Source organism: Polypterus senegalus, chromosome 10 (assembly GCF_016835505.1).
Source record: "Polypterus senegalus isolate Bchr_013 chromosome 10, ASM1683550v1, whole genome shotgun sequence".
NCBI lineage: Eukaryota > Metazoa > Chordata > Cladistia > Polypteriformes > Polypteridae > Polypterus > Polypterus senegalus.
In genome coordinates this window covers 151,236,718-151,262,783 of record NC_053163.1, presented here as the reverse complement: position 1 = coordinate 151,262,783, position 26,066 = coordinate 151,236,718, and the positions used below count along the sequence as shown (strand labels likewise).

General features: G+C 43.8%; 1 protein-coding gene across 2 annotated transcripts in view; it reads right to left on the bottom strand.

Moving 5' to 3' along the window:
- nr2f6b (nuclear receptor subfamily 2, group F, member 6b) overlaps positions 1 to 14,129 on the bottom strand; it is a 44,558-nt gene extending 30,429 nt beyond the window's left edge. For both annotated transcript variants that reach the window (XM_039767074.1, XM_039767075.1), the window contains exon 1: positions 12,595 to 14,129. The gene's annotated coding sequence lies outside the window, so the exon portion shown is untranslated. The remainder of the gene's footprint in view (positions 1 to 12,594) is intronic.
- Positions 14,130 to 26,066: the final 11,937 nt, after the last annotated feature.

Here is a 26,066-nt window from a genome sequence, read left to right as displayed (position 1 = left end):
TCCTTCAGTACTGTGTCTCTTCAGAGAGTCCTGGGGTATCTTTGGTGTGACTTTGTGTTGCTCACGGGGTCCTGAATGAGGCACATGACCTGCATTGTGAGGGAGCCTCTGTTATGGCACTACAGCCACATGGCTCGATTACCCGAGGGTGATCCGGCTCGTAGGATCATCATAGTTGAGGACCCGAGTGGCTGGACCAGGCCAAGGGGATACCCACATAACACCTGGTTGTGGTAGATAGAGGGTCGTTTCCGGAGCATGGGACGAGACTGCGTGTCTGCCTGGGGGGTTGTCAACCAGGATCCTGAGCTGTTTTGTCATCTGGTGGGCGCGGCAACACGCTGTACCAGTGCAAGCTCCCCAACCGGACATGACCTGACCTGTCCTGTACATGACGGAAACATCCACGGCCACCGTGAATCAGCTTCTTTACTCATGGTGGTTTCTTTAGAGCAACAGGCGTTTTTTTTCCAAATGGGGTGAAAGGAGTGAAAGGGGAAAAGAAAAGATACAAATGATACAAAGCAAAGAACGGAAATTCCAAAAATCAAAATACAAGTATCTCCAAGTTTTACGACAAACTGCTATTTTATGAGTCGGCTCCCTTAGGTTGCAAAGAGTCGAGGAAGCTGTGAGGTAACATTGTTGCTAATATTCTGCTAGTTAACTTGAGTTCGCTAACTGTTGTGACTGTGCCAAATGATCAAATCTGGTTGTGTGTCCCCCACAATTTAGTCAGGGGGTATTACATTAGGCTGGTGATCTCGATTGGCAGGAGCGGATGGAACACCACGTGTGCCAAAACTGAATGTCATTCTGAAATAAATAACCTCATGAAAAAGTGCAACAGTATTTATAAATAAGTCATTCGATTTTGAGAGACTGAAACAATTTGTTGTCTATTAAGTAATCAATCATGTACTGTTTATACAGTGCCCTCCATAAGGTTTGGGACCAGGACACAATTCTCCATGTTTACTCGTCTGCTCCGACAGTTTAAAATTACAAATCAAACAATTCAGACATCGTGATTAAAGTACACATTGCAGTCTTTCATTGATGGGGATTTTCCCACATTTTGGTGACACCACACTTTTTCTACACGGCCCCCCCATTTCCAGGCACCATAATGTTTGGACACAACAATGGCAGGAGTGTTAAAGCCGTTGTCATATTTAGTTCTTTGTCGAATATCCCTCACATGGAATGACTACTTGAATTCTGCGATTCACAGACATCACCAGGTGCTGGGGGTCTTCTCTGGTGATGCTCTGCCAAGCCTCTCATGCAGTCATCTTCAGCTCCTGCTTGTTTCAGGAGGCTTGTCCCTTTAAGTTTTCTCCTCAGCATATGGAAGGCTTGCTCAGTTGGATTTTGTCAGGGATGCCAGGGCAACGACCCACCCGGGACACCGTGAGGGACCGGAAGAAGGTCAGGGCCCACCCTGGATCACGTGGGGACCGCCTTCCTGGTTGCCCTGTAGGGGCCCGTGGTCACCACCAGGAGGCGCCCCAATGCCTTGGGGACCTGTTGCCCCAGCACTTCCGCCACACCAGGAAGTGCTGGGGGGAAGACTTTGGATGACACCCGGAGAACTGCCGGGAGGACAGCCGGCACTTCCTCCACGCTGGGGCGTGGCCAAGGGAGGAATGCCGGGAACACCTAGTGCTCATCCGGGGACTGTATAAAAGGGGCCGTCTCCATTCATTCAGGGCTGGAGTCAGGAGGAGGCAGGACGAAGCACAGAGGAGGTGTGGAGTCGGCCCGAAGAGAGGCATTGTGGCCAGGACTGAGTATTTTGGGGGGTTTTTGTGCACGTGACTGGGTCTGGGTGACCATTATTTGGGTCTGTGTGACCAATTTAACTGTAAATATTGTAAATAAACGTGTGGTGGTTGAAAAACAACATGTCCGCCTGTCTGTGTCCGGGCCAAGTCCACAATTTAAATCGAGTGACTGGCTTGGCCATTCAAGAATATCCCATTTTTTAGCTTTGATAAACTCCTGTGTCTCCTCAACAGTCTGTTTGGCTCATCATCTTGTTGTAGGATGAAGCGCCGTCCAGTGAGTTTGGAGGCATCTACTGGGACTCGAGCAGATCAGATGTTTCTACACACCTCAGAATTCATTGTGCCGTCAGCAGTTCCATCATCAGTGAAGAGAAGTGTGCCAGGACCTGTGGCAGCCATACATGCCCAAGCCATAACACCCTCAGCACTGCCATGTTTAACAGATGAGGTTGTCTGCTTTGGCGCTTGGGTGGTTCCTTGTGGTCTCCACACTTTTCTCTCACCATCACTCTGATGAGGTTCATCTTTGTCTCATCTGCCCACAAGGCCTTTTCCCAGAATCCTGCAGGCTCTTTGAAGTCCTTTTTCTCAAACTGTCATCTGGCCATCCTGTTTTGTGGTCTCCATCTTGCAGTGTGTCCTCTGTGTTTCTGTTCACGAAGTCTTCTGCTGATAGCCGTCTATGACACACACATCTCCTCTTGAAGACTGTTTCTGGTCTGTCAGACAGACATTTGTTGGTTTTTATTGACCATAGTGAGGGTCCTTCTGTGGAGGTCTTCCTTGGCCTACCAGTCCTTTTGTGATTCCTGAGCCCACCAGTGTGTTCTTTCTTCTTCATGATATTCTAGTCAGTTGATTTTGGTCATCCTAAGGTTTTACTGAGTTGATTCTTGTTTTTCATCCTCATGATGACTTCTTTGACTTTCATTGGCACTTGCCCTCATGCTAAACAATGGCAGCTACAGACTCCAAAGGGCAAGTCGAGGTGTCTTATGAAGCCATGACGCCCACCTGAGGAATCACAAACACCTGTGACTTTAATTGTCTCAAACATTCTGGTGCCCTGAAATGGGGGGGACAGTACAGAAAAAGGGTGGTGTGACTAAAATGTCTGCAAATCCCCTTCAACAAACATCTGCCAAGTGCACTTTAATCACAAAGTCGGAATTGTTGGATTTGCAATTTTAAACTGTGGAGCAGAGGGAGAAATCAAGGAAACAAAAATATCTTTGTGCCAACCATTAGGAATGGCACTGCATGTACAGTAAAATATTGATTGATTAATTGATTGATTGATTGACAAAAAAAACAGGTTAAAAGAGACCTTTGGAAATAATAAGCTATTTTAAAATATGCCCTGAAAAATTCCCACTACGGAATATAAGCAGTTTTTAAAAATAAGGTAATATTTAAATAAAACCTACGAGAGGCAAATTAAGAGCACATTAGTAGAACTGAGTAAAACACTGACGCAGCATTTCATGATACCAACTAGTATTCATATTTAGTATCAGATTGTGTGTTCTTTCCTGCACTTATTTGACAGATTGACTTATTTATGTAGTAAAAAACACTGGCAGCATGTCGCTTTGGACTGAACACTAATGTGATACATGAAAATGAACAAGATGGTGAGCTAATTAAATGAAAGTCTAATTTTTTGAATGAAAGGGAGGCTGGCTACTCCCCTGGGGTGTCACTATTTTAAAGAAAGAAAGAAAGAAAGAAAGAAAGAAAGAAAGAAAGAAAGAAAGAAAGAAAGAAAGAAAGAAAGAAAGGGGAGAGATCAGTACTTGAAGTGCAAGTCTGTAATTAAATTCTTTTTCAAGTTAATGCTCATTATATACAGTGAGAGCGCCATTGAAAGATTGACTAATGAGAATTTTTTATGTGATTATTGTGAAAGGTGACATGTAAAAATATAAATATATAGTTTAGGGTCAATTTTAAGCTCTGTAGTTTACATGACATTTTCTGGGTTTACTCAGGTTTGCCGGCTGCTTAGTTGCCTTCCTCAAACAGGACATTACAACCGTATCCTCTTTCTGACACCAACATTTTTAATCACATTTCAGTACATGAAAAATGAATTAAAGACCCTTCTATCCTCAGGTCATAGGACATAATACACTATAATAATATATATACACGGAGATACCAATATAAACTGAGCCTGTGAAAAGGTTTACCCCCATTTTGCCATCTTGTTGTTATACGACTTGGAACCTCCATGGCTTTTTTACATTGCTCAACAGAAGAAGACTCTTTAACGTGAAAGTGAAAAACACATCTTTGCAAAGTGGTCAAAATAGACCCTCTAACATATTAGGGGAGAAAAAAAAAAATCACCAAACAACATCTCCTCTATCATTCCATTACGCCAGCCTCACACCCAGCTAAGGGTCTAAACTCAACTCTGAACAGGATGCCAGCCATTGTGTGCCATCTATTACAATAGCTATTATATAGTGCCTTTCATATCTATCTGTCTATCTGTTAAGTGTTAGTCCTGAAGAGCGGCTACTTGTCAACTTGAAGTAAGCAAATCTACAAACAGTACTGGCGTACGCACTCACCCACCGGCATTGATAGTAGCTAAAGTTGCGTCATTAGCACAAACGTACCAACTGTTTTGAATTCTACATTATTATTATCATTATTATTTTGATGGTAATGTGTGTAAATGAGTGTGAGTGTATATAATATAATATAATAGTGTGCTGGGGAGGCAGCATAAAGATGAAAGACGCCTCACGCCTGGACAAACTTGTTAAGAAGGCAGGCTCCATTGTAGGATTAAAGTTGGACAGTTTAACATCTGTGGCAGAGCGACGGGCACTAAGCAAACTCCTGTCAATCATGAAGAATCCACTGCATCCACTGAACAGGATCATCTCCAGACAGAGGAGCAGCTTCAGTGACAGACTGCTGTCACCATCCTGCTCCACTGACAGACTGAGGAGATCATTCCTCCTCCACACTATGCGACTCTTCAATTCCATCCGGGGGAGTAAATGCTAACATTAATTTTATTTTAATTTTTTTCATTTTTATTACTATTTAATTTAATATTGTTTCTTTGTATCAGTATACTGCTGCTGGATTATGTGAATTTTCCCTTGGGATTAATAAAGTATCTATCTATCTATCTATCTATCTATCTATCTATCTATCTATCTATCTATCTATCTATCTATCTATCTATCTATCTATCTATCTATCTAATATAATATAATATAATATAATATAATATAATATATAAACGTCTATGTGTGGAAGTGAGAGGTGGAGTTGGGGTAAGGGTTCCACCTCCAAGGAAACAGAAAACTTGCTTAGCCACTAATAACACAAGCGAGGTGAGCGCGTCCGCAAAACGAATCCTCCTTGGAGAGAGACGCTCAGAGCAGTTCCTTTCAATTACCTGACATTTCCACATTTCAATTTTTTTCCTGACGATTTCAATAGTTTCTAGGTCTGGGCTTTTTACAGCACGGGTTTACACAGCTATTAAAATATAACATAAAATAATATAATATAGGGCAGCACGGTGGCACAGATAGAAGACCTGGGTTCGCTTCCCGGGTCCTCCCTGCGTGGAGTTTGCATGTTCTCCCCGTGTCTGCGTGGGTTTCCTCCCACAGTCCAAAGACATGCAAGTTAGGTGCATTGGCGATCCTGAATTGTCCTTGGTGTGTGGGTGTGTGTGTGTGCCCTGCGGTGGGCTGGCACCCTGTCTGGGGTTTGTTTCCTGCTTTGCGCCCTGTGTTGGCTGGGATTGGCTACAGCGGATCACCGTGGCCCTTTAGTTAGGATATTGAGGGATGGATAATATAATATAATATAATATAATATAATATAATATAATATAATATAATATAATATCCATCCATCCATTATCTAACCCGCTGAATCCGAATACAGGGTCACGGGGGTCTGCTGGAGCCAATCCCAGCCAACACAGGGCACAAGGCAGGAACCAATCCTGGGCAGGGTGCCAACCCACCGCAGGACACAATAATATAATATAATCATGAGACATATCTGGTCCTCCAGAACGTCAAATGAACAACATGTAAACGCAGTACAGCACTCATCGGCATTTTGGCAGAAACTGAAGCCAAGAAAAAGCTGCATGTGACATTTTGTTTGATGCCATCCGACCAAAAACAAATGGTGAAAGCCCTTATGGATGGTCTGATTCGGCATTCAATCCGCACTCACCCAAGGCTACAGATGGCAGAAGAACGCTCAGTTCAGATGCCCGTGTCCACAGGCCCTACTCAATTCCATTGACCTCTTTTGTAAGTCACTTTAGATAAAATGTCTGCTAAGCAAATAAATGTACATGTAGCTATCCACACTTTTGTGATAACTTTGTTTGTGTTGGTGGTACAGCTTTGGCCTTCTGCACATGGTAACACGGTGTGTCAGTGGTCACGACAGTTAAGCTTCGACCTTCATCGGCCAGTTTCACTTGTTGTTTTCTAGGAATTAACATGGCTGCTCCATCCTCCGTTGACACCAAAGAATAGAAGCGAGCAGATTTGCTGTACAGCCAACCCAAACCCAATTATCACAAAAGTGCAGATGATGCTGGTCTTACCCTCGGTCACACATACTGTATGAGACACCCTTGTAATCTAGTAGATGTAATTACCCTCCAGGCCAGGGGTTGGCGCTGTTCTCTGATCCTTTCTCTGTTTCTCCCTCATCAGACCAGGAGATTGACAGCCCTACCATCACTGACTTCATCTCCGGTGTCTGTCCTCCTGGACCTGCACCTTTCCTAGCATCTTTTCATTCATAAAGCAGAAAACAAGTCACCTACTTGGGTTGTGTTTGGACTCGTGCCTACAAAGACATCATTGCAGCTAACTGTGTCCTGTCTTACTTAAGAATTGTCAGATTATACCAGGCTACCAGGTTGGCATCCCAACTCTTTATCTGTGCTCTTTGTGTCATTTTACAACACACACATATTTAAATATTGTGAGTGCCGCGTTGGGTGGTTGGGCATCCTGTCCAAGATGGAGGTCGGTTTCTGCCCATAAAAGGAAGGACAGGGGGTGTCTACCACCCAGAATTATATCCTCTCCCCACACCCATGGTGGCAGCATCCCACTGGTGGGATACCCATAGGAATGTCCACAGGACAGTCTGGGAATTGTATTCCCATGGGACAGCCCTGTTGGTGTTCTTGGGTGCCACCAGGGGGAGCTCCAGGGGATCATTACAATAGACTTCTGCCTGAGCTGGAAGTGCTTTGAGTGTGGCGTATGCTGTGGCAGCGGAAGAACTGCAAGGCCTGGCATAACAAAAAACTGAATTTCATGCGAGGGCAGGCAGAGTCGAGAGGAGTGTGGACGAGACTTCAAGGGAAGTGAAGTGAAGGAGAAAAGTCATGTTGTGTGATTGTGCAAGAGAACTAGAAGAATGGTGGAGGTATAGAATGGAGGTAAGCTGACTGAGATGGGAGAAGATTCACACCTGGTAACATGGATCGTGGACTATCTTAGAGACAGACCTCAGTATGTGTGTCTCGGGAACTGCAGGTCTGACATTGTGGTCAGCAGCACAGGAGCTCCGCAGGGGACTGGACTATCTCCGGACCTATTCAGCCTATAGCCTATACATCGGACTTCCAATACAACTCAGAGTCCTGCCACGTGTAAAAGTTCACTGACGACACTGCTATCAAGGGCTGTATCAGGAGTGGGCAGGAGGAGGAGTATAGGAACCTAATCAAGGACTTTGTTGAATGGTACGACTCAAACCACCTACAACGGAACACCAGCAAAACCAAGGAGCTGGTGGTGGATTTTAGGAGGCCAAGGCCCCTCATGGACCCCGTGATCATCAGAGGTGACTGTGCAGAGGGTGCAGACCTATAAATACCTGGGAGTGCAGCTGGATGATAAACTGGACTGGACTGCCAATACTGATGATCTGTGCAAGAGAGGACAGAGCCGACTATACTTCCTTAGAAGACTGGCGTCCTTCAACATCTGCAATAAGATGCTGCAGATGTTCTATCAGACGGTCGTGGTGAGCACCCTCTACTACTCAGTGGTGTGCTGGGGAGGCAGCATAAAGAAGAGGGACGTCTCACACCTGGACAAACTGGTGAGGAAGGCAGGCTCTATTGTAGGCACGGAGCTGGACAGTTTGACATCCGTGGCAGGCGGCGGCGCTGAGCAGACTCCTGTCAATCATGGAGAATCCACTGAACAGGATCATCTCCAGACAGAGGAGCAGCTTCAGCGACAGACTGCTGTCACCATCCTGCTCCACTGACAGACTGAGGAGACCCCACACTATGCGACTCTTCAATGCCACCCGGGGGGTAAACATTAACATTATACAAAGTTATTGTCTGTTATACCTGCATTGTTATCACTCTTTAATTTAATATTGTTCTTTATAAAAATACTGCTACTGGAGTATGCGAATTTCCCCTTGGGATTAATAAAGTATCTATCTATCTATCTATCTATCTATCTATCTATCTATCTATCTATTATATAGTGCCTTTCATATCTATCTATCTATCTATCTATCTATCTATCTATCTATCTATCTATCTATCTATCTATTATTTAGTGCCTTTCATATCTATCTATCTATCTATCTAATCTTGTACCTGAACCCAGGGATGTCTTGTATGGTTGTGCCAGAGAAGTTTGGGGTGCTGCTACGCCCTCTACTGGTCACAATATTTATAATCTTTATTTGTTACTTATTCCTCCAGGATTACATGCACTTGGCACAACAAACCAGCAGTATCTGGATCAAAGTGACAACCAATCCTGGAGCAGGCACAAGTCTATCACTGGACTGCAGGGCACACACGTGCCACCACTCATACTGGGCAAATTTAGATTTCCCAATTAATGACGTAAACTCGAAATCAACCACAAAATGCTTTTCAAGGGTCATCTCTCAGTGCGCTTACAGGCACACACATAATTGAGTTAAGGTGAATAACCCGATTAAGACAGAAACCCTATTCTTGATAATCCGAATTTACACACCCAAGTAATCTTCCTTTGGCCACACGGTCCAACATCATTAATCTGCGCCAAAATAGAGTTAAATGTCATCATCGGCTACCGTGCCTCACAAAATAACCCCGACACCAGTCATAATTTGCTGGTGTTTTATATAAAGTTTTAATCAAATAGACGCTTTATTTACAGGTTTCTGTTACTGGATTGCAGGCTGCAAGCTCTTTTCTGCTCTGCTGTGTGATGGAGCTTTGTGAAGGGCCGCCATATTGATACGTGTGCTTCTTGGTGCTGCTGGAATAATAATAATAATAATAATAACTTTAAAAGTAATCAGACTACTTAATGTGCCTTATTTTTAATGTGTGACCCTTCTGCTCTTGAGATTGTATTGCCGAATTTAGCACTGAACATTCAGCTCATCATCAGAAATTCAATTTATGAAATATTAAATAGTAGTGTCTGCTTGGTGTGTGGGTATGTGTGTGCCCTGTGGTGGGCTGGCACCCTGCCCGGTGTTTGTTTCCTGCCTTGCACCCTGTGCTGGCTGGGATTGGCTCCAGCAAACCCTCGTGACCCTGTGGCTAGGATATAGCGGATTGGATAATTGACGGAGGGAGACGGAATATCTCAGCCAAGAGAAGAAATAATACAATCAAGCAAACATTTCCCTCTGAAAGTTTATTTCTGTGGACGCTTCTACCTCTGTCTGCTGAAAGCGCGTGTGAAGAAAACAAATGCACAGGCTGAAAGAGTGCAACGGACATGCGCAGGCTACAAAATCCTTAAGAGTAACCCGGTTAAGGGTTTACATGGCCACTTCATTGGGTTATTCATGGATAAACCTACCTCTGTTAATCCGGTTTCTCAGAGGCCAAATAACCCGATTTCACAATTCAGAAGAAGAGTTTACATGGCATTTTAGAAATCAGAGTTCTGTGAATGACCGGGTTATTGAAACGCACGTAAAACAAAACTGATGGAGATAAAAGTTAATGGGTGAACTAATGAACTTGAGGGCACTTGAGGACACCAGTCGAAACAAAGTGGAAGTGCATTTAGACCTAACGGCAGGAAACTCTACTTTATTCAAAGAGATGTGGGAATCTGAACAAAGTAGTGGGACCCCTGACAACCTTTAACATGGATCTGGATGAGATGTCGGGAAAGTTGAGCTATCAGCGAAACAAACGGGTGTACGTGGACTGCATGGTGTAATCTCGTTAGTCAAGTCTCTTATGTTTGTATGAAGAATATTGTAAAGTCTTTAGATAGATAGATAGATAGATAGATAGATAGATAGATAGATAGATAGATAGATAGATAGATAGATAGATAGATAGATAGATAGAATGAAAGGCACTATATAATAGATAGATAGATAGATAGATAGATAGATAGATAGATAGAGTGAAAGGGACTATATAATAGATAGATAGATAGATAGATAGATAGATAGATAGATAGATAGATAGAATGAAAGGCACTATATAATAGATAGATAGATAGATAGATAGATAGATAGATAGATAGATAGATAGATAGATAGATAGAATGAAAGGCACTATATAATAGATAGATAGAATGAAAGGAACTATATAATAGATAGATAGACATTTTCAGAATGGTCCAAATGGCAAGTCTCATATAAACTGTAATAATTTGGAAATCCTATTCATTCTAAGGGATTGAAATGCAGACCTGTGATAAAATGCTCTAATAATAATAATAATAATAATAATAATAATAATAATAATCCATCCATCCATTTTCCAACCCCCTGAATCCGAACACAGGGTCACAGGGATCTGCTGGAGCCAATCCCAGCCAACACAGGGCACAAGGCAGGAATCCAATCCCAGGCAGGGTGCCAACCCACCGCAGGGCATGCACACACACCCACCAAGCACACACTAGGGCCAATTTAAAATCGCCAATCCACCTAACCTGCATGTCTTTGGACTGTGGGAGGGAACCAGAGCGCCTGGAGGAAATCCACACAGACACGGGGAGAACATGCAAACTCCACGCAGGGAGGACCCGGGAAGCAAACCCGGGTCTCCTAACTGCAAGGCAGCAGCGCTACCACAGCGCCACCATGCCGCCAATAATAATAATAATAATAATTCTTTACATGTATATAACACTTTTCTCACCTCTCAAACCACTTTTCCATAGTAAGTGTGGAGCCACTTCAGCCACCACCAATGTGCAGCATCCACCTGGGTGATGCGATGGCAGCCATTTTTGTGCCAGTACATTCACCATACTTGAGTTGTTAGGTGGTGAAGGGGTGAGAGAAGTTAGACAATTAGAGGCAGAAGACTTGGCTTTTGAGTGCAATTCAGCCTGGACATTAGGATGCACCCTGCTCCTTAAAAAGTAGTCTTCTATGACTACAGAGTGAGAGTCACAGTTTTACATGACATCTGAAGGACGGTCCCATTTTAACAGCACGGTGGTATCCACATTCAGACCACCGGGTAAGCACCCCACCCCCCCAGTGGCCACACCAACACCTCCTCCAGCAGCAACCCAAGCTTTTTCTCGATGGTCTCCCATCCAAGTCCTGTCTGGGCCTGAACATGCTGAGCTTCAGGTGGATGAGCTCTCTCTGAAGTACATGTGGCATGGCTGCAGGCTGATAATGCCGCTAAAGTGTTACAGTACAAAACTGATTGATTAATGTGACTAAATTGACTAAGTAAATATTATAAGCACACATTGTCAACTATAAATACAGCACACAGTTACATCCATAAAACACACTCTGAGACCCGCTACATCCAAGTCCAGGTTGGCATGTCCAGGGTGGGGACTGAATGACCACTCCTTATCAACGTGAAAGGAGTAAAGGAGAGTGGACGGTGCCTGAGAGAGCCTGAGCCATTAGTAGCCAATCATATGATCAGATACATCAGAAACAAAAGTTTATCCATCCATCCATTATCTAACCTATTTAGACAGTGTAGGTGGCATAGTAATTATGGCTTTGGGCCTTAACCCCTGAGATTGTGGGTTCAAATCCCACCACTGACACTGTGTGACCCTGAGCAAGTCACTAGACCTGCCTGGGCTCCAATTGGAAAACCAAAAGAAATGGAACCAATTGTATCATAAATATTGTAAGTCACCTTAGATAAAGGCGTCAGCCAAATAAATAAATTAAAACATTTATTCAGCTCAGGGTCATAGAGACTTGCACTGTGCGCATGGCAGAAACCAGCCAGTCCATCTCGGGGCCCATTGATGCACAGACCCTCACTCACTCATACTTGCATGCCCAAATTTGGCTCTTAACTCCACCCCAGTTGGCATCTTCACAATATTCACGATTTCACTTACATGGGGACCACCACACCACCTATCCAGTATGAGAAAAGCCGGAGAATTTGGAGAAGAATCCACGTGTTTGTGTGTTCACCCTGGGATGGATTGGCATCCTACCCAGAGGTTGTTCCTTGCTTGCTGGGATGGGCTCCAGCTGCCCAGGATAAGCAGGTTTAGAAGATGGATGGATGGGTCACCAGTCAGAAGGTGCAAACTCCGCACAGGCAATGCCCAAGCCAAGAATCTGAACCTTTTATGTCAGCAGTGCTAACCGCCCTGCCACCATACCACCACTAAACTTAATTTATTAGAAATGTAAAGTAAACATTCAGGACATACTGTTACAGGCGTAACGTGACCCTCGTTCCCGGTCCGCTTTGTTTACCTGCCCCACATGTTCACCCAGACTGAAATCCCCTTTGCTGCTACTTTCACAAACATTAGGAAAACACAAAGGCCCCACTTACCGTTTTCAGCAAATTCTTAGAAGGAACAGAAAGGGCCCGCTGACCCGTAGATCCCTGACGTCGCCGAGCAGCCCCCCAACACGCGGCCCTTGGACTTTGGTTGAGGCAGGGTGCCAGTGTGAAGAAGCGGATCTGATCCGTCTTCCACAGGAAACAATGAATTACAGCCAGGTCTTCCTGAGGCGAACAGCCCGGCCTCTCTCTCTCTCTCTCTCTCTCTCAATCCCCCCCTTCTCCTGCACCGCACCGCTAAAGCCGAGGGGATTTGTTGTCACCGTCAGAAAGGCCAGTGAGGCCAAGGTGTCGCCTTCTCCTTTTTGAAGAAGCAAGGAAAACAAAAAGCAACCCGACTAAAGAAACAAATGAAGCCGATTTTTCTCCCCCTTTCTGCACCTCCGAGCTGAGCAAACAAGTTTGACCTGTTCTCTGCACCCAAAGTGGAGGAGAAACAATCAGTCAGCCAATGTGACTTTCACAACTTCTCGCCGCTCAGATCTGAAAAGAACAGGGCTGAGGTGGGGTCAAAGGAGAGCTGAATGAGGTCAAAGAAGATCCCAGATTTAGAACGTCCTTCAGAGTGTAACGTCGCCTGACCATTAGCAGTTGGCACAGCAATAATCCCGTGTGTTAAAATTGTTTATATCGAACAGTTCAATAATTTCCCTTCCGTAAAAGAAATCTGACGTGCATTCGAAAATTTCACACAAAAAAATTTTGACTTTTCTTCGCTAATCTTCACAAGATGATATCAGAGTAACAGTGAGCAGCCCCAACAGAAAAGAAACGAAAGGGACACAAATCTGTCAATTTTTCCTTCTTGCAGTTGCGGAGAAAAATTTCCCTGTCCCGTAAAATATAAGCGGCAGATAAACTTTATCCTGTATTTGGTCAATGCAGCTTCTAAAAATCAGGGCAGATTTTGTCCAGTCCTAGTTAAAAGAGTAAAATGAAATCCGAGACGAGTGTAAAAAAAAATTTGCCAATTTTTCACAAAAACAGTCCCGTAACAAAGTTTGTCAATAGTGGTATGAGTGAATCTTTAAAGTTGGCCAATCAAAATGATTTGAACCTGTAAGCCCTGAGAAGTTTGTTATGTCCTGGATGTGCAAAAAAAAAAAGAAAAAAAAAAAAAGAATGAAGGTTCTTTTTTGGAAATTCGGTTTTTTTTTTTCGATTCCAGGTCAGGAGGGGTCTTCAAATGGCAGCTCGAGTGTCGACTCCCGTGAAAAGCAGCCTAATGGGGCCTCGCCTGGCAGATTACTTCCACACTCTTTCTCCAAGCATGAGGAAAGTTCAGAGAAGTGTTGTCTCCTCTGGTGGGGCTGCTTTTGGCTTCAAATGGTGCCACACCACTGCCTCCTGTAGTTGTCCCCCTCTGTGGAAAAGCAGAGTTGAAAGGGGAGGGGGGTAAAAAAAGAAAAAAAAAATCAAGGAAAAGAAAGCAGAAATGGAGTCTTCCTTCAGCTGTCCGACAAGTCCAGGTTGCCTCTGCTTTCAGATCCCCCTGCTCAATGCTGTCTCTGCAACAACCCCCACCCCCAACCAGCACCACCACTGTCCCGAAACAAAAATGCAAAGTAGCCCCTCTGGCGTTGGTCAGGCCCTGCTACAGCCACAAATGCCCGGAGCAAAATGGGAGCCGGGTGGGGGGGAGGTGGTCAGGGCTTCAAGGCAGCCAGTCGCCAGTCAGATTCTGAAGAAGACGAAGAAAAAAAAAATGACGAGGTGCCGGGAGGGGGTGACAGAGCTGGGGGGATTAAAAAAATGAAAGGCCTTCGCTGCTACGAAGAGCTGAGAAATGAAAGAGGAGAGCGAAGGAGAAGAAGAAGTGGAGCTGAGCTGCTGCTCCTGCCGCTGCTGCTGTTGTGGTCAGCCTGGCTGGCTCGCAGTCTCTGTGTGTGTGTGTGTGTGTGTGTGTGTGTGTGTGTGTGTGTGTGTGTGTGCGCGTGAGCGTGAGAGGGCGAGGCCAAGAGTGTGCTCAGAGATTTGACACTGCTATTCAAGCCCTCTGGTTGCCATGGCGCTCCCTGCCTTATATGGGCGTCAGAGTCAAAGAGCAGGGAATGAGGCTGCCCTTACAAAAGGAATGTGGGGAGGCTTCTTATGGCTTAGGCCCTGACCCCCAGCCCACATGCCTGTCCTGCTGCCTGCAGTCTCTTAACCCTTGCACGGCCGGCCCGGACCCACCGGCCAAACGCACACTGCCATACGCTTCATCTCTCTTTCTCTTTTTGTTGCTGTGGTGTGCCTGTGTTGTGTCCTTCTCTATTTATGATCCTCATTTTGGAATCTGTATTAATCCGTCAAACACTTTAAGATTATATGGATAACAGTCATTTGGCTACCTCTCCTGCTGCACAGATCCAGTATCCTGGGATAGGGTCTCGAGCCCAGTCACCATCTGTATGGAAATTAAATAAATGTACTGCCTGTGCTGCTATGGGCACTTCATACAGGTTAGCTCAACTGGTGACTTTAAACTGGTTTAGGGGAAGAGAGGGGGTCCTGAAGTGGTTGCTGTCCTGTCCAGGGTTGACTTTTGCTTTGTGGCTAATGCTGCTGTACAGACCCTGGTGACTATGAATTGGAACAAGCAAGATATGTAACTTTCAGACCACCCGCTTATCTTGTTCAAAGGTATGAAGGGCAGGGGTATGTCATACATTGGCACTTCATGTGAGCCAAAACTGGCAGGGACAAGGACATGGAATCAGTCCATTGATGAGGACACCCGCCAGAGATAGAGAGAAAGGTACTTTATGATAGATAGATAGATATGAAAGGCACTATATAATAGATAGATAGATAGATAGATAGATAGATAGATAGATAGATAGATAGATAGAGTGTTTGTTCCCCCTATGCCTGTTAATCTTCAAGATTTGTGACATCGAATTGAGGAAGCTGTGTATTTAGTAACTAAGGACCAGTTGACTCCTGTGTGACATGAAATGGCCTACTGTTTTGATGTTTATCGCGCTACACGTGGTGCTCATATTGATTGCATGCAACCTCAAAGACCACAGAACCAAACTTTGAACTTTCCTCTATCCAGTGATGGATACAGTTTGTTTGAAATAAATTTTTGGAATCTGCTCTTTCACTTTGTATATAGAGATTGTACCTTTTAAATCTTTATATGGAATATGCAGCACATGTCCCAGTTCAGATGTTGGTCAGGTCACGTCTGGACTACTGCAAATCTCTGCTGGCGGCAGTTACCAGCATGTGTCACCAAGCCAGTGCAGATGATTCATGTCTGATGTTCAACAAACCAAGGTGGGCACATGTCACTCCTCCTTCCACATCAACACATTGGCATTCTGTATTGGCACATATTAATAATAATAATAATAATAATAATAATAATAATAATAATAATAATACATTTTTTATATAGCGCCTTTCCCATGCTCAAGGCACTTACAGAATATAAGAAAGAACGGCAGAGTATACAGTATATAGCATAGTACAAAGCAAATAAATAAATAAAGAAGATTAAGACAGTAAATTCAGAGAAAGCCTAACAGACAACAGAATTGATGGTCTTGCACACACACATACAGGTTACATGAGCATCTTGACAGAGAGGTAATCTGAGAGAAGGGGAATGAAGTCAAGTAGAGTTCAAACGTTTCAAAGGCTTTTATTGGCAAACACATCACATTTATGTAAAGAGTCAACATTGACAGTGTTGACCCTTCTTCTTCATAACTTCTGCATTTTGCTCCGCCATGTTGGATATCAGCGTCTAGGGCAGTTCCTGACTGATGTTGATCCACTCTTGCCTTTTTAGTGTTTATAGTTGATATACAGTTTGAGGGCTTCCTCTGCTTGTCCCCCCTCTTTTGAAGAATTCACCACAGGTTCTCAATGGCTTTAAGATCTGGGGAGTTTCCTGGCCATGGGTCCAAACTTTCAATGTTCGGATCTCCTAGCCTCTTTGTGACATGGCGCTGGAAAATAGATCATCATCACCAGATCGTGCCTGGATTGCTGCTGGAGAGTTTGCTCTTGGAGGACGTTTCGATGCCATTCTTTATTTATTTATGGCCATGTCCTTGGGCAGAACTGTGAGTGGACCCACTGCCCTTGGATGAGATGCAAAGCTCACACATGGATAGTCTCAGGATGATCCACTGTTGACACAGTGACATAGGAGTTAGGGTAGCATTCACTTTTTCCTTCTCCGGACAATCAATTATTCCAGACGTTCCAAACAGTCGGAAGGAGGATTCATCCGAAAACAGAAATGTGCGCCAGTCCTTGGACTGTCCTGCAGAATGTCAGCCTGTCCTTGACGTGTTTCTTGGAAAGAAGGGGCTTCTTTCCTGCCCTTTTTGACACAAGGCCGTTGTCCAAAATGTCTTCACTTCACTGCATACCCACCTGCTGCCAATACTGCGCCAGTGGCAATACAATTCTGGAGCGGACCCCTCAGAAGCAGACAGTCCTGGCGCTTGCCAGACACTTTTAGCTTTTAGTACCAGGGGCCAAAATAAGCAAAAATGGGTTTTGGTGATAAAGTGAATTTTTTATGCTAAGAAAGCTCTTTGCATTGACTTCACATGCATCGTCACTCTGGACAAGAATATAAAAACAATGCAAGTTGCCACCACAAAAACTGAAATTTTTGCAAAACACAACATTTGTGCCACCGCTAAACGTTTTGACCACTAGAGTACATACAGACAACCATGTGGACCCTACAAGCCTGTTAACTCATTTTTTTAGCACCACCTGCTGGCCATTTCACTTTACAGCACATTTTTTGAATTCCATTCTAAGCATTGCCATCTAACAGTTTGGACTCAACAGGCACAGAGCATCAAAATTGCCATGACAGACCCAAACTGGATAGAACTTTATTTGCCCCCAGGAGGATTTATTTTAAGCAAAAAAAGAGGAAAAGTATTGAAACCAGGAAATTAAAGCAGGACATAAAAAAAAAAAAAAAACTAGGTCAGAACTGGGCAGACAGAATAGAACAGAAGAAGAAACCCAAAAACATAAAAACTGACTAGTAATCAACAATAAACACCAGAAAATCAGACCGGTAAGAAGCAAAGAAAAGCTCGCTCCTTTTGGGGAACAGAGTGACTTGCAGATTCCCAAAAAGTCAGTCATGTCAGTCAGTCGTGGGGCACCCTGTGTCTCGAATGGCTATGGAAAAAAAATAAGAAAATAAAGAGGTGTATGATGGCAGTTAAGCATAAATCAGGTGCTTTCCTTTCTTGAGTCTAACCGGGAGCTCCATTCTACTCTTTTATAGGGACAAGGCGGGGCTTATGGGAGTGATGGGGTGTGGCCAGTCAGTCGCCTGCGCCGTCTTCTCTGATGGAAGACAAGACGATTGGCGACAGCTCCGCCCTCTCTCTCTCACCCTGGGGGTGGTACTGTATACTTGATCAGAGCCAGCGATGGGGGCCGTGAGATGTGCATGCGTTTAACCCAGGGGTCTCCAACTCCAGTCCTGGAGAGCTTCTATATCTGCAGTTCTAACCCTTTTATTAATGAGTGACCTGATTTTGCTGCTAATTAACTTCTTCCATCCATCCATCCATTGTCCAGCCCGCTTTATACTAACTACAGGGTCACGGGGGTCTGCTGGATCCAATCCCAGCCAGCATAGGGCTTAAGGCAGGAACAAACCCTGGGCAGGGCACCAGTCCAGCGCAAGACACATACATACCAAGCACACACTAGGGACAATTTAGGATCGCCAATGCACCTAACCTGCATGTCTTTGGACTTGTGGAAGGAAACCCAAGCAGACACGGGGAGAACATGCAAACTCCACGCAGGGAGGACCCAGGAAGTGAACCTGGGTCTCCTTACTGCGAGGCAGCAGCACCACCACTGCGCCACCGTGTCGCCCATTTCTAATCCATCCATCCATCCATTATCCAACCTGCTATATCCTAACTACAGGGTAATGAGGGTCTGCTGGAGTCAATCCCAGCCAACACAGTGCGCAAGGCAGGAAACGAACCCCTAGTAGGGTGCCAACCCACCACACACCAAGCACACACACTAGGGACAATTTAGAATCGCCAACGCCCCTAACCTGCATGTCTTTGGACTGTGGGAGGAAACCCACGCAGACACGGGGAGAACATACAAACTCCACGCAGGGAGGACCCGGGAAGCGAACCCAGGCTTCCTTACTGCAAGGAAGCAGCGCTACCCACTGCGCCACCATGCCACCCCATTAATTTCTTTTGAACTCATTTTAATTGACTTGCTCTTGAAGACATAGACCCCTTAATTATTTCTTTTTTCCTTAATTAGCAACCAAACAATATTAAGACACAAAATGAACCAACACATAAACAACATGCTGCGCCCATCACACAATAACTGAAAATAAAGAAAGGTGAAGGCCTCAGTAATGTCGATCTGCTCAGGTCCACAAAACATTTTGACAGCGCTCTTAAAAAAGAAAATTAATAGTTTTGGAAATGTCTGCCTGTATGGCAGAATGAGCGCCATGGAATTAAATAACAGCTTTAATTAACAATGCAAATTGGCTTCAAATTAAGAAACTGAATGAAGGTTGGAGTTTGAGGCCCCAACTTAATTGGTCATCTGTTGGTTCATCCATCCATCCATTTTCTAACCCGCTGAATCCGAACACAGGGTCACGGGGGTCTGCTGGAGCCAATCCCAGCCAACACAGGGCACAAGGCAGGAACCAATCCTGGGCAGGGTGCCAAGCCACCGCAGGACAATCTGTTGGTTCACTTCACATCAAATTTATGTTTAAGTGCTGTTTAAGGTAAAAAGAATTAATTCAGCAGTCAGAGTCTCAAGAAAAGTCAATCAAAATAAAGGGAAATAATTAATTAGCAGCAAAAACTGGCCACTAATTAAGAAAAGAGTTAGAATGAAGACCTGCAGCCACAGTAGCTCTCCAGGGGCCTCATGTATAAACGGTGCGTACGCACAGAAATGTTGTGTAAGAACGTTTCTATGTTCAAATCGCGATGTATAAAACTTAAACATGGCGTAAAGCCACGCACTTTTCCAAGGTACCTCATGCCTTGTCGTACACAAGTTCTCCGCTCGGTTTTGCAGACTGGCGGCACCCAGCGTCAAAGCAGTGCTACTGTTCCTGTGTCGTTACTCTTTATTTTCCTGACACGGCTTTATAAATACACTGAAACTAATCGCATATTGTTTATTAGTGTAATGCATCTGATTGTAATTAACTTGTAACAATATAATGGTAGAGGGAACAGCCATAGTATTCCAAATACCATAACTACTTTAGCGTTGTTACTCTCACTGCACCGTCTTCTTCTTCTTTCAGCTCCTCCCGTTAGGTGTTGCCACAGCGGATCATCTTTTTCCATATTACTCTCACTGCACCACTCGGAGTATTTATATCACTGTATCTGAGTGGGAATCCCAGCTCTACAGCAGCTGATCGGAAAGAGAATTATCAGGATACAGCATCAGGCACACGCTGCCTCAGACACGGCATAACGTTTCAAAGCCTTTCCTGTACGGACCTCGCGGTTCAGAAACAGTTTAATCACAAGAACTCTAAACACACTCAATCAGTCCATCAAGTGCTCCTTGTAGAACTGTTGGTCCTTATGAGTACAATCACCTCACTGTAAACCTGCACTACAGTTATAATAGATAGATAGATAGATAGATAGATAGATAGATAGATAGATAGATAGATAGATAGATAGATAGATAGATAGATAGATAGATAGATGTGAAAGACATGATATAATAGATAGATAGATAGATAGATAGATAGATAGATAGATAGATAGATAGATAGATAGATAGATAGATAGATAGATAGATAGATAGATAGATGTGAAGGGTGCTATATAATAGAAAGATAGATATATGTGAAAGGGACTCTATAATAGATGCCGCAGCACTAGCACGTTCACGTATTGTTCCTGCCGTGCTCTGTATATTTGATAAGGCTGGCGTGACACTGGAAGGATAGATGGATAGAATTATTAGACACATACTATGAAGATATTTCAATGTTCCTAAAAAGTTTTGAAGAATCGGCGTTGTAAGCTTACAGATGGCTTAACGTCGGTTACAGAGCTGATTGTGTGGCGATTGGGTGTTTGGGGAAAGAAAAGTAAGGACAGGAATTGAAGGTTAGTACGTTTGAAAGAGACAGGACTGCTACAATAAATTATTTCATCGAAGGTCGCGCACGGCACAACAGCACCTTGTGTGAGACATGAACAATCACTGCGCCACCGTGTTCCGATGTTTAATAACATGCTTTAACTCCTATCATCATGAAAATGATATCACATATATATCTCAGTATTTTAATTATTCAGAGAGCTGTAATATCACAAATGTAATGGATTCTGTGTCCTGTCGGATGGAGAGAAAGCCCGGAAGCACGTAGTGATTCACACACACAGAGCACATAGAAGATCAAATATAAAACAAAACATTTAACGTGCTACTTTAGTTACGATGGGATTGAGAAACTAGTAAATGAAATGAGTTTAAGATGAAGTTTCTACGAGTTTCATGTTCTACTTTAATGACAAAATAAACTACATGATTAAAGTGGAAATTTCGAAATTGAATTTGACATGTCAAGCTTTTGTTCCCACTGTGTCCCTATTTTTTTTTCTCTGTACCCTAATAAGCTTTCATATGACACTCGGACGGTGGGCTACGACTCGCCTTTTCACAGCGACTATGATCTGTGACAACTTTTTTATTTTGGGCACTGTGCGACTTTATGAACTTGTGCTTTCGAGTTTCTCCAACGCGCTATGTCACTCGATCAGCTTCCTTTTCTCGTTTATACCACCATTTAAACCAACAAATAATACGTTTTTTTCTTTGCCTCCACTTGGTATTCACTCAAATTCTTCTATTTTCCCCCGTGCTTTTCCCATTGTCTTTTTACAGAAGGCTGAGCTTAAGGGCTATCAATCAATCAATCAATCAACATTTATTTATTTTTATAGCACATATATTAATACAAAATAATGTAGCTCAAAGTGCTTTACAAAATGAATGGAAAAATAGAAGACACAATAAAAAATAAACATAAGTCAACATTAATTAACATAGAATAAGAGTAAGGTCCGATGGCCAGGGTGGACAGAAAAAACAAAAAAAAACTCCAAAGGCTGGAGAAAAAAATAAAATCTGTAGGGGTTCCAGACCACGAGACCACCCAGTCCCCTCTGGGCAATCTACCTAACATAAATGAAACAGTCCTCTTTGTATTTAGGGTTTTCATGGAAGGACCTGATGATGATGATGGTCACGTAGACTTCTGGCTTTCAGTCCATCAATGTTGGTGCATCATGATTATATATATATATATATATATATATGATTATAGGCTAATTATATTGATTTGCATATTCAAAGAGGTGTAATTCTGGGAGGAGATGGGGCGGGACAGCAGGCGAGTGCACGTGCGTTACTTTTCACGCTGACCGGGATTTATGTAGCGGAAGAACTTGGAAGTAGGAGTATGCACAAAGATTCCTGCATCTGGATTTTTCTGTGTGTACGCACATTTCGGTTTTTGTGCTTACGTCGTGTTATAGTGTGGGTTCTATGCACGGCGTTATGCATGAGGCCCCAGGACTGGAGCTGGAGACCCCTGGTTTCACCAGACACAGATGAGTGTATCACACCGATGGCGTCACACCAGGCCCTCTCCCAGAACCCGGCTAACGTCTTGACTGCTGCGCAAAGCACACATAAAAAGAACAAAGAAGTGGTGCAAACAAAGAAAAATAGAATTATTAATGCTTATGGCCTTGGGTGTGGGAATGAAAGCTCTTGGGGTTGGGGTCCCAACCAAGTTGTCCCTTTTATTGTGTGGAAGAAAAATAGGAAAATAAATAGCTTAAAGAAACTTAAAAGAAGTTTTTAAAAAAAATCAAGAACCCAATGGTCACTCTATCAGAGCTTCAGACGTCCACTTTGGAGTTGGAAGACCCTGACAGATGGACCACCAACTCATCATCAAGCAGGCACAGATGAAAGCCCACTTGGAGTCTGCTAAATGCAATTTAAAGGATTAGGAAAAAGATTCTCCCGTCTGATGAGACAACAATTGAACTCTTTAGGAAGAACTTTATTTAACCAGGCTCTGCCAGTCACCTGCCTAACACCACCCCCTACACCAGGGGTGGGTAATGTCGGTCCTGGGGGGCCGCAGTAACTGCAGGTTTTTGTTCCAGCCCAGTCTCTTAATGAGAAGTCAATTATTGCTGAAGAAGCACTTATTGCTCAAGTGACATTTTGATGCTTCACTTTGGTGGTCTCGCTTGTTAAGGTTCCCCACCCTTAATTGCTTACTTCTTAAACAGCTGTATTCACTGTTTTAATGGCTTCTTATTAGCAATAAGACTCAAACAACAAAGAAGCCAGCAGTTCTCCATCTTACTTGTCTCCATTTATACCTGTGTGTGTTCATCATGCACTGTTTGGTTTAATAAAACACTTAAATGTGACGGGCTAAAAATAATCCGTTTAAGGCTTCAGATCATTTGGATGATATCCTTGGAAAGTAAAACAAAATATAAGAACCTATGATTGCAGACTAACAAGGCATCAAATTAAATAAGTTCTGAGACTGGCAAGGATTGGTTTCTAATTTAGCGAATGGGTTGGAATGAAAACTTGCAGCCACTGTGGCCCTCCAGGACTGACGTTGCCCACCCCTGCCCTAAATGTAGTGGCAGCATCATGCCACAGGAGTGCGGATGAATGTAACTAACTACAGAGATGTTTTTGAAGACAACCTGCTCCAATGTGTCTGCCACCGCAGACTGGAGTGACAGCTCAAGTTTCAGCACAACAATAACCCAAAGCACACAACCAAGAGAACACTGGATTGGCTTTGGGACAAGTCTCTGAGTGTCCTTCAGTGGCCCAGACAAACTTTAGACTTAAACGGCATAGAACATCTGTGGAGAGACCTGGAGATGGTGGTACTCATGCTTTCCATCCTTTCAAATGGGGCTTGACAGGATCAGCCAGGGAGAATGGGATAAACTGTCTAATCCAGGTGTGCAATGCTTACCGAGACTTACCAAGAAGAGTGTTTCTTAACCTGTTTTTGGTGTTGCAAACCACTTTTGCCCATAGAGGTGTCTGTATGACCCACCAAGGGGGCCAAAGCATCAAAGTGGAAGGAACATGTGGTGGAGGGGATTTCAGTTTTTGATTGTTAATGAATCTGCAAACCTTTCAAATCTATCTATCTATCTATCTATCTATCTATCTATCTATCTATCTATCTATCTATCTATCTATCTATCTATCTATCTATCTATCTATCTATCTATCTATCTATCTATTATATAGTGTCTTTCATTTCTATCTATCTATCTATCTATCTATCTATCTATCTATCTATCTATCTATCTATCTATCTATTATATAGTGCCTTTCACATCTATCTATCTATCTATCTATCTATCTATCTATCTATCTATCTATCTATCTATCTTTTACATGTAATTCTTTTACTGACATTCAGTTTCATCTGCCCAAGCCTGTCTGCTGTCCAAATCTCTCTGTGATAATTCAACGGATTCTCGATTATCTGGCAGTCTACCTCGCTTGGTATCATCTGCAGATTTAAGAAGTGCGCAGATCAGCCCGGACACAGACAGACACAGGACACACAAGTCCAAAAGCACACACTTTTATTTTCTTCTTGTCTTTGCCTTTTCACAGCACCGCACACAATGCACAAATTACCAACAGTGCTCTGTCCTTTTCTCTCCTTTTCTCTTTCTATTCTTTTCTTTTCCTTTGCCGCCTCCACTCCTCTCCTGCAGGCTCTGTCCTCTGCCTCCCGTCTCTGGCTCCCAGAATGGTGTGAGGCGACCCTTTTCATAGTCCTCCCGGATGTACCTCTAGGTACTCCCTGATGCTCGTCCAGGGCTCTGAAATTGTCCAGTGGCCCCAACAGGTTTGAACTTCCAATGTCCAATTGTGTGACCCAGATGCAAACCAGGGGGGCTGCCCTCTTGTGTTCTGAGGGAGGTAATGTTCCTCTCCTGGTCCTTCCATCCTCCAGGCATCCCAGCTGGGTAGAAGCCTCAGCTGTTTACCACACCAGCTTGTTCCTTATATTCCTATCTAAATCATTTATATATATTAAAAATAGCAGCGGCCCCTGCGCTGCCCCCTGCTGGTCACCACTCTTAACATCACCCAATTCTGATGAGGTTCCTCACACCATCACCCTCTGCTTCCTGTGTCTGAGCCAATTCTACACGCTTATAAAAACATCACCCTGAACTCCCACTTCTTTGAATTTGATGCCCAGCCTCTCATGTGGCACCTTATGAAATGCTTTCTGATCCACAAGCGGCATGGATTTTAAACAACTGCTAATTTATCAGGACTGACCAGCCCAGCATATTCAGCCCAGCACCTGACTGTTTCATTCTAGAAGTCTCCAAGAACTTCAAAATTTAATTGCAGGATCTGCAGGTAACTCTTGCAACAGTTGGTGTCAAAGTGCAGGCATCTACCATCAGAAAGAGATGGCACAGAAAGAACATCAGAGCAAGATGGCAAATGGCCTTTGAACATTTAGGCAAAAAACCAGGCCTGATGTGCTCTAGACAGATGAATCAAAGTTAGGGTTGTTTGGTCGCAGCAATGGTGGACACGTTTGGCATGAACCAAAAAGAGCATTTCAGGAGAACCTCATGCCAACTGTGAAGCACGGTGGTGGACACGTTCTGGTTTGTTGCCTCAGGGCCTGAGCAGCTTGCATTTGTCGAGTCAACTTTGAATTCTGCATCATATCAAAGTGTGCTTGAGGGGAATGCGAGGCCATCTGTCCAAATGTTGAAGCTAAACTAGAAATGGACCTCTCAACATTATAATAAGCCAAAGAGCACTAGCAAATCCACCAAGGGACCACTTAAAAAGAAGTAAAGGGGGACTGGCCTGGTCAAAGCCCTGATTTGAACCCCATTGAAATTTGATGGGGGATTACTAATTGACTCTGCATTGTAGGAGCGCTACATACATTAAGAACTACAACTCCCAGTGGTCCCTGCTGTGGCCCTGATTGGCCATCTGCGGAGAGCACAGGAGCTGCTGGGGAGAAGACCTGCCGACGGACCCTTTAAAGGGAATCTGGCTAGGTGGTGGGGGGGTTCTGGAGTTTGTGTCTGAGTTAATCCGGCAACATCACCTCCTTTGGATTTTCATTTTTTTGTCTCAGAGTACTACGCCTTGTCAAAGAAAAGACAAAGAGCCAAAAAAAAAAAAGATTTGGGGCAGCCTCCCGTATACTTCAACCCAGCAGTAAAATGGAAAATTCATTTGCACAACTGTGTAGAGATAGGAGTCCCAAACAGAACTGACTCGGTTGAGGCAACGATGGTGACTTTAATGGAAGGCTGAGGAAGTGACATCGTCGGGGCCAGAACCAGAAGTGACATCATCAGGGGACGAAACTGGAAAAG